Here is an 8520-nt window from a genome sequence, read left to right on the forward strand (position 1 = left end):
GAAATACAAAATATTTGTAACATTTTCCATAAATAGTAAAAGTAGTTTTACTCTTTATTATTTTATTAATTGTATTTATTAGAATGTTACGTCTGTCCCCAGGGCCATAGATCCAGGAGGCTTTTTTATTTTTATTTTTTTATTCTACTTACTACGTCTACTTGGCAAATGAGTAAATAAATGGACATGAAATATTGATTTGACTTCAAAATTGAATTTATTGTAGACTATATTATCATAAAAGGGCCTTGAGTGATACATGACAGTAAACAATGTAAAAGATCAAATTTAAAGTTTAGTCATCATTATACAAAACAAATACAAAATTGCAATTGGCCAATCAAGCAAGTATAAGAAGCCAAATTATTGAATAAATTAACATGCAATGTACAAGTTTGTGAATGGCAGGCGCTTGAAATCTTCAGAGTTTTCTGAGGGCCTCCACATAAGGAGGATATACCACATTACAGTAAGTTTTTCTCCTCCAGAATACATGCTGGAAACTTCTGAGGGTCCTGTCACTCTGTGAGAGTCCATGGGTGTTTGTCATTGTGTGTGTGTGTATGGCAAAGAAACAAAAAGTGCATGCTAAGTGAGAGACACACAGCAGGAATTCCACAGCTAACTGTCACTTCCTCCCCCTTCTGCTCAGAGTGTGGGCGGCAGCTCGAGGTCTGTGTATATGTGAGTCCGCGCTTGGGTTTGTGTGTGTACTGGTTTATATATCCTGGTGGGGACTTAAACCTGACTACACACAGACTCATGGGGACTCGTGTCACGGTGGGGACCTAAATTGTGGCCCTCAAGGGTACAAAAGCTTATAAATCATACAGAATGAAGTTTTTTGAAAATCTAAAAATGCAGAAAGTCTCCTGTGAGGGGTAGGTTTAGGGGTAGGGTTGGTGTAGGGCAATAGAATATACGATCTGTACAGTATAAAAACCATTACGCCTATAGAGAGTCCCCACTTTTCACAAAAACAAACCTGTGTGTGTGTTTGGATGTATTGCTTATGTATGGTGGAAAGCCGTTTTGTTTGTGTATAAAAGACCATGACAGAATGTATATTCTTTGATACCGCTCGATCATGAGTTTGTGTCACTGAAGCTGAGAGAAAGAGACAGTCAGAGAGCCCTGTATAAATAGAGGATGTCTCTCTGGTTCACAAGCTGAAGTGTGTTTATAGGCTCTATGAAAACCAGCGCATTAGCAAGCTGTGCTTGGTTGAATGTCACAAAAACATGTCCGGGTTGTATTTCTGCATAAAATCAAAGAGGGGAAAAAACCACAAATGGAATTTTCATAAAGGAAATTTATTTATTATGTATTTATGAAAAAAGGATGATGGTCCACAAACAAAAGAATAAACAAAAATTAATTAATGAAGAAATAAATCTCTGTAGTATTGGATTTATACTCATTAAACTCCACTGTTTGTGCATTCCAGTTTAACACTTTACTTAGTTTGTCAATGCCACACTGATGATGGACAATTGCCATAAAAATATTTGTTTTTATCCACCGTGGATTTAATATTAAGAATAAGTCAAAATATGTATGTATTTATTTATTTAAAAAAAAAGATGGTTCACACACACAAAAGAATAAACAAAACTAAAAAATTAATCACTTTAATATTTGGGTTTAAATTAATTAAATTCCGGTTTGTGCATTTCAGATCAACATGTTTAGTTTTTAGTCAGTTTCTTCCAAATAATACAAGTTATTTATGTATGTATTTATTTTCATTTTTTATTTATAAAAGGGATTACAGTTCATGCACACTAAATAAATAAATACATTTACAATAAATTTATAAATTTACAAAATAAATAAAATGGAATAAATAAGTAAATAAATAAATTCCCTTTTTATTTGTGAACAAATGATGATGGTATATGCACACACAAAATAATAATCAAAAATTAAATAAATAAATAAATAAATAATACTTCACTTTAGTATTTGGATTTATACTAATTAAATGCCGCTGTTCATGCATTTTAGTTCAACACTTTTCTTAGTGTGTCAATACCACACTGAGAAAGGACTGCTATAGCGAAATTTAATATTGAGTATAAATCCAAATACTACATTTTATTTATTTAATTTTAATGTCTATTTTTGAATCACAGTCATGTGAAATGCAGATGAAATTGTCATTAAAATCTCAAAACAAAAATGAAGCCTATGTTAAGGACCATTATTATAAAGATAAATTAATTTGATAATTCATTTAAAAAATTCATTTTTTTAATGTATTCGTTTTATTTTTGAGGTGTCACAGACATGTGTTTGCCTTCCTTAAAAAAGTGTGCTGCTGCTAAACCTGCGAGACAGTAAACCCCTTCTGCACAGGGACAGGAAATGACATTGAGGTGATGTAGTTGCCATGCAATCTGTCTGTTTGTCAATAGGTCATCCTCTGAACAAGCACCGAGCCATAAACCCTAAACCTTAATGATATGCTTTATGGTACATGGATGGACTGCGCAGTAGCCTGATGCTGATTACCCAAGATTATGCAGGGTTTGAATAGGGATTGTAATCTGCTTGTAACTCATGTTTGCTCAGCGCAGATGTGCAGCCATTGTCATGAATGACAACAGAGCTAAGAGACCACCCTGTATTCAAGAGCGCATGACAATCATCTTAAATGAAATGAGAGATTACAGTGGATTAATGGTCTGAGAAACGTGCAAATGAGAGACAAAATTTCTCTCACTGACAGTGTGTGTGTGTTCACATCTGTTGGGCGTACTCAGAAACATGATCATTTCGCTTCACATTTCAGGTTGAGTAAAGATTAGCCTGAATCCATCGTGACATTCTCAGTACAGTAGAAAGAGAAAATGTGTTTCTTCTCACGTGAAGTGTTTAAATGTGTGTAAAACAGTAAATGTGTTAATGTGAAATATATAGTGTAGAAAATGGCTGTTAGAAATAATAAACAAAATAAGTTTGCTTTATTTAATAAGGTTTATGTTTAAATATGTAATATTTAAAATACATTCATTTCAAAGTTTGAATCTATTAACATATTTACTGACATATTCGCTCGCGACTTGCTATAAAAATTATGAAACTTTATTTGAAGTACTACTTTTGCACAATGCACATTTCTTAATATTAAGCCTAAAATGAGTGTTTAATGTCACTATTGGTGATGATTGTATCTTTGAATAATATCAGTCTTTCAATACAAAATAAGTATAAATTACATATATATATATATATATATATATATATATTTATTTATTTATTTTGATCCTTTCTGTACAAACTTCTGTACAAAATAACATTCTGGTGTGACAAGTGAATTTTTAAAAAGTACAAATATTCTACATTTTGCCAATTATTGTGAGGCCATAATAATATATGTTATATTTTAATTTACTTTTTTTTTTTTTTTTTTACTTGGTATCGTTTATTCTATATCTTTATTCATATTTTTGTGAGATCATGTATATGTTTAAAATACAAGTAGACAAATGTGTTAAAGTAGTTTTTTTATTATTATTATTAATGTTAAGTATCATATCACATCACATTGACCTATCATGCCAACTACCCAGATGCACTTTAAGTACACACACAAAATATTCCAGACATATTCTCTAGAAACAAGTTGTGTGGCAATTTTGCATCCAAGTATGTTTTTACTGGAAACCAAGACAAAAAGACTGATTAAGAATAGTTTTTTCTCTCAGTACAGTGCTTGTAATGTACATTTATAATGTCTCTGTGTTTCCAAGTCTCTCTCTCTCTCTTTTTCTGTCTCTGTGTGTGTGTGTGTGTGTGTGTGTGTGTAACACTTTTGAGTTTATTTTGGATCAGCGCTGCTGTGGTTTGTGTTTTCCCCTCAGACCACATTCCAAATTTTCGACCGCTTGCCAGCTCTAGTTGAGATGGAAGTGGTTCTTGGTCTGAGTAGAAATATGGGGCTCAGACCAGGCCTTTGTTTGTGTACATGTGTGTATGTTTTGGCTGAACACACAAAACGTCTAGTGGCACCAGTGTACGGCATGCTTATAATTCAGCTATACGACTGCATACGCTCTGGTTCGAGTGTTTGTGTGAGTGTGTGTGACTGTGTTTGGGTCTCCATATGGAGATATTTACTCAGATGTCATGACACAACTGTGGAAAATTCGTCTGTAGATCTGAAAGCACAGATCTGTGTTGAGTCAAGCGTTGCCTCTTGCAGGTACTCCCACGTCCTCCAAAGAGAACCGCAGGGGGGGGGGGGGCGTTCTTTGTTACCCCCCTCCCTTCAGGAAGAGCCGGGACAGGGAGTGGGAGGACAGCTGAAAAAACCCTCTATTCCCCGTTTTGGTGCTGGGTAAAGCTTTAAACACTCTCCGTCCAGAACAAAACAACCCTGCCGTGATCCCTCTATCTGGCTCTTTCACTCTTTCTGACTCTGTAGGAGCCTCTATCCAACGGGAGATCAAGGTATCAGACTAGGGTGCGGATTGGATTGGAAGTATGAACTGGAAAACACACACTGACCCCTAGACCACAACTGCCCACACCCATCCACAGATTACAAGCCCCTCTGCGGCCAGGGCATGCCATCAACATTATTAATGGCTGCTAAAATGTGGCTACCTCAAGGTCCTGAGCAGAATAAATATCATTCATCACCGGCACAATTCAAACAAGCTAGACAGATGAGTATTAAAGTACATTCTTTTAGCCAGTGGGGATGAATGCACAGTGTGTAAACTTGGAAGGGAGATGTGTAACGAGAGGGGGAAAAGTGAAATGTTTGACTTCAAGAGTACGTAGAGAGTGCAAACACACTGCTGTAGTGGAGAACATTTAGCATTTGAGTATATAGGTTACAAATAGCCTATCACTATCTGGTTTATTCACCTCTTAAGAACCCTAAAGGTCTATAACAACCCTAAAGACATCACTTCATACTCAGACTTTGATTGATTCACTAAAGTGTGTTTTGCACATCTAGAAAGGCTATTTTAGTACTAATTTAGTTCTCTTCCACAATGCACAAAGTAAAGGTTATTTGGCATCTGGGGTTCCATGAAGAAACTTTTAATATCATGGAACAAACGTTTCTTTAGTGATTCAGATATTTAGTGACTTTGAAAGTCTGTTTTCACAGTGATTTTGGGTTCCTCTAAGATCTTTCATTCAAGAGTTCTTAAAAGAACTTCCTTTTTTATATCTTTTTAAAAATATTTAAAACATCTAGAACCCTTTTCCACTAAGAAGAAACTTTTGTCCAGTGTGGAAAGGTTCCATGGATTCTATGGTTTCTTCATGGAACCATCAATGCCAATAAATAACCTTTATATTCACAAAAAAAATTATATTGCATTGCTATGAAAACACCTTTTTGGAACCTTTATTTCCAAGAGTGTAGCATCATACTAAGACATCTAGTCAGTATGTGTATTTCCTTCAAGGTGCTTTATTTAAATAATACAGGAGTACTACAGTCATGGGACCAAAATATGGTATAGCCACTTGTTTGTACAGTAAGTGTACTGAAATACTGTAAGGACAGAAATGTTAATGAAATACAGCCAAACCCATGTCTCCACAGAAGTGTGTCCGAGTACCTGAAGCGGGCAAAGAAAGTCTTTCACTGTGGACTGCTCACCCAAAATTGGACTAAAGAATTTTAATGGACTCCGGCAAATGGGAGCTAATTGGAGCGAAGTCGAGGTAAGGATAGGAGGGGGGAAACAAATGGACTGTAGAAAGAGTCATGTTTCAGAGAGGCACGCTGAGAAGGATAGACATTATAGCAATTAAATGGAAACCGAACTTTAAGAGAGCCAAAGGGAAAGAGCGTATGAGAAACAGTGGAATTTGAAGTCCAAGCAGAGGGAACTGCATTCCTGCAGTAAATTGCTGGTGGGGAATAAATACGAAGCAAGAAACGTCAGTCAGACTTTAGAGTTAGAGATGAACAATAAATCAAACTAAGTCATGTGCTATTCTAGCATTTATAAGCATGTGATATATAATAATCTTACAGTGCTGTCATAACAGAACTGTCTGTTTTGGGAAGTTTTTTTTTGTTGTTGGTTAAACAGGGGCTATGTTATTTAGCCAATTGTTGGTTGTTAGAAATCTATAATACTGTATCAGACACAATATGATTAAGTAAGTTTATTCCAACAAAATTTATCTATAAGCAGAATATTAGTATATTAAAATGATTTCTGAAGGATCTTGTGATATTGAAGACTGAGCTATTGCTCAAAAAAGGTTTACAATCACACGAATAAATCACTTTAATTTTTATTTAAAATATCATAAAATAGAAAGCAGATTTGTATAACATTTCACAATATTACTGTTTATTTTATTTCATTTATTTATTTATTTTTTAAATAAATGCAGCCTTGGTGAGAATAAGACATTTCTTTCAAAAGCATAAAAAAAAAAATTCCAACCCTAAACCCCAATCTATATCCACTCATGAATAATAATAATAATACTATTAATAATAAACTCTTATATTGGCCTATAACCAAAATATATTGATATAATTCCATATTTCTTATATATTATTCTGAGTTTTTGTCCAGCCACGCAGAGATGTTTTCTTGGTTCATTCTAGATCCACAGTGAAATGTTGTTGCTCTAATGATGCTTGCAATAAATTACATTTAAAATATGTTCTGATTGGCAGTCACTTTGTGCTGGATTTGCGCTTTTAGTGAGTACATAAAAATGACTTAAACAAGCTGCATTGCACTTGGTTTGGACAGTGTTCTTTTGATGAAAGATTTTTCCTGGTTGCAGGGGACACATGGGACAGCAAGGCTCTCCAGGGCTGTTGAGAGGTATTTTTAGAGGCAGGTCTTATCTGAACTCCCGGAGGACTGAAACTCAGTCCTTCACCTTGCCAGGTCAGGTGCTGAAAAGAGAATCAGTGGGCATCATGGGAACCGACCGAGCAGTGAAGCCAAAGGGGTCGAGGGGTGACCTCACGGTGCGGCTAGGCGACCCGTTGACAGTCAGACAAGACCAAGACCACCAACAAGTCTATTTTCACTGGTATCTTTCCTGCTGTCACACACTGACTTCCCTAAAAAAAAAGAGCCATGAACACACACCTTCATCATCTTAGAAAATGACTCTCCTTGCTGTATACCAAATACACTCATCTAAACTTTGATGTATTCTCATAAAAACACACATATGCTCTCAATTTTACCCTAGATAAATGTAACACAGGCCTTTCTGAAGCTCAGAGTAATACCCAAAATAATTTGCTTGTTTGTCAGTAAGCATGCCAACACAATTACCGCACTAATTACTGCAGTCAGTGCGTAAAATATTACCAAGTGTGAGGCGATGCCTCCTCTCACGCTGTAATATTCATTCCATAATCATGTTATTACTGTAAACGTGGCTCACTTTACGACAGCAGTAATTAAAAACGGCTCTGATCGCACGTATCAGTGGCAGCTTAGCGCTGCCGTACTGTCAGTAATTAACACTGCTGCCCCATCTCTCCCTTTCTTAATGAAATCGCTCAGACAGATCATAGATTTCTCATTCATCTCAGCAGACCAGGCACGGGCAGCTCACCTCCAGTACTACTGAACCGTGTTAAAACTAAGTAAAATAGCTCTCTCTCTTTCTGCCTCCCTGTTTTTCTACAACTGTGGAATCGATGATTTAAGTTGCTATAACTGAAACTGTGTTTTTGCCTTTAAGCTGTGTTATAGCGCTGTGAACAGCTTGTTCTAGTAAAAAAACATGTAATGATAGAATGATATATGAAAGGTTTGCACAGTGTAGCTATTGTAATTTCTGGCAAATTAAAGCAGTGACTTGGAAGGCCGAGGCTTTGCCATGTTCCAAGCGCTGCTTTAAAAATCAATATGCCAAGAGGAACAGATGGGAGAAGGCATTGTGGATGGAATTCTTTACGCGATATTTACATATCTAACTAGGCGACTGACGCTCCAAGATCCAGTCAACTGCTGTCTCAAGACCTCAAGCCTCATGTCTGATGATTTATTAGGCTTCTGGCACTGGTGAAACACACTACCTGGCTGTCTTCCGTCCTTCTCTGCGGGTGTGTGTGGTGGGTGCACGTGTGTGTGTGTTCGAATTTGTGTTCATTTCCATATGTCTGTGTTTGCTTGTCTGGGATCCTATGTATATTTGAAGTTTTTTTGTTTGTATGGACACTGAGACACCATATACATTTATTTTTTAATAAGAATAAAAATAATTGATTTAATTTAATAATACTAAATGAATAACAACAGCTAGTATTATTATTATTATTATTATTTATTACTAACAATAATAACAAATCATAAATGATTTAATAATTACTACATTATTACATTATTATTATTTATTAGTTATTACTATAACACTACTACTACTACCACTACTACTAATAATAATAATAGCTATTAATTAAACTCTTAAAAACTCTTTATATTGAGTATGAACAACTACATAGGCGTACAAATGTTTATGTATCCTTTGAGGCTCATAAAATATTGAATTCACAGA

This window comes from Sinocyclocheilus grahami, unplaced genomic scaffold, assembly GCF_001515645.1.
Source record: "Sinocyclocheilus grahami isolate Dianchi unplaced genomic scaffold, SAMN03320097.WGS_v1.1 scaffold50.1, whole genome shotgun sequence".
Lineage (NCBI taxonomy): Eukaryota > Metazoa > Chordata > Actinopteri > Cypriniformes > Cyprinidae > Sinocyclocheilus > Sinocyclocheilus grahami.